Source organism: Brassica oleracea, chromosome C2, assembly GCF_000695525.1.
Source record: "Brassica oleracea var. oleracea cultivar TO1000 chromosome C2, BOL, whole genome shotgun sequence".
Lineage (NCBI taxonomy): Eukaryota > Viridiplantae > Streptophyta > Magnoliopsida > Brassicales > Brassicaceae > Brassica > Brassica oleracea.
This window is the reverse complement of record NC_027749.1, coordinates 46,174,411-46,176,353: the sequence shown is the minus strand read 5'-3', so window position 1 is coordinate 46,176,353 and position 1,943 is coordinate 46,174,411.

Below are 1,943 nucleotides of genomic sequence, written 5' to 3'. Positions count from 1 at the left end.
TAGAAACTCTGAGGCATTATTCTCGACATGCTCTGTTTCCATGACTGTCACCCGATTACAAAACGAACGTGCACAAGCAGTTCGATCTCTTGGTTCACTCTTGAACTACATTCGGCTTGATCCTCGAAAGGGGTACGTAGGCAGCCTTTCATAAGGTTCAGTCCGAAATCAATCAATAACCTTTTCTGTATTTTCTTCGTCTTTTGTTATCGAGCTGCGAGTCAACTAGGTTTGAGCTTTTAGGCCGCTAGAACTAGGTTACTCACTGACAGCCTTTGCGGCCAAAGCTTTTATGATCTCTTGTAATGATCGCAATGCTCTCACGCGGACTCGAAATAAGATCTACTGTTTTCCCTAAACTCGTTTGTTATCTTTCCATGATTTCCGCATATATTTTGTCACTTGCCGTTGGCTCTCGCACAGATCCGGGACCTCTGAGAAATTAGGGTTTTCCTTGTTTCCTAATTTAAACGTAAATCAACAGTGCGATTTTTCGGTTCCCACAGTTTGGCGCTAGAAGGAGGGGGTACAGATCAATCTTACTCTCACCCACAAAACGTTTGATCAAAACAATGTCTGGAAATACGAAATACAAAATCGCAGTTCACAACAACGCTGGTAAGACAACCCCAGCCGCCACTGCGCCTATGGCCAACGCCTATGCAAACGCGCCACAGTTCTTGAGAAAATCGAAAACCTTGCTGCGAATTTTCGCCACAGGACGTGCAATGAAACAATCTCGCGATTTCTATTTTTAAATATAAAGGGACACGATAAATCTTATCAAACCCCGTAAGTTTGGCTCATTACCGAACAAAAGAAATCTTAATGCGTAAGGATTTTACCAAAACACGTTTTCCGAAAACATTTCGGAAGGGTAAAACTAGTTCTCCCAAAAACCGCAGGAAACCCCTAGGTTAATCGCGGAAAAAGGAAGCACAACAAATCGATTACACAGCTCGGTCGCTATGTAGCGACCGAGCAAGCACACGGCTTGGTTGATACGTAGCGACCGAGCTCAAGCCAACTCTCCACTCGCTACATAGCGACCTGTCAAGCCTAAAAAGGGTCCTCCTTTGCGTTCTCATTTGAATCCTTATCGTAACGCTTTTCTTTCGTCTCAATCGGAGTTTCCGTTGAGATTTTACGACGAAAACAAGTAGGACTCTTCTTGGCTTGCTTCCACTCGCTACGTAGCGACCTGTCAGGCCTCCAGCTCGCTACATAGCGACTTGTCAGGCCTAAAAATGCTACTCCTTTGTTTTCTCTTCTGAATCCCGATCGAAACACTTTTCGTTTCGTCTCAATCGGAGTTTCCGTTGAGATTTTACGGCGAAAACAAGTAAGACTCGTCTAAACTCCTTCGCTTGCTCCGACTCGCCATTACCTCCATCTTTTTGTTATCCTTCAAATCTCTATCGAAACTTCTCTTGTTTCGTCACGATTGGAGTTACCATTGAAACTTTACGATAAAAAAAAAAACCCGCGAAGACTAGTTTTCTCGCATAGATTCAGATTAATCGTATAATACGGCAACGGTTAACTTAACACCTTAGCCGCCTAAACTATACGATTACGTTGAACCTTTTTATTGCCTTCGTATCAGTCAAGTTCGGAAGATAAATGTCAAGTCTCAAAGGATAAACACCAATATCGAAAAAGGCGAACATACACAAGAAGAGGATGGGGAAACGAGCAAGCAAAACTGAGAAGAGACAAAATTGCATCTTCGAGAGAACTAAGGTATTTGCGACTTGAAATTTTGGAAATCAGATTTGGAGTTTTCGTAAGAAATTACTAAGAAATAAAAACGCCTTTGAGACTGTCATAGAACTTTAGGGAACGTAAAACCTAGGGTGATAGTCCAGCGAACTAAGTCTTAGGTGATTTTTCTTGTCTCGATATATTGTCCCAAACTGTTCGTCCAGATCTTGCAAACCAAT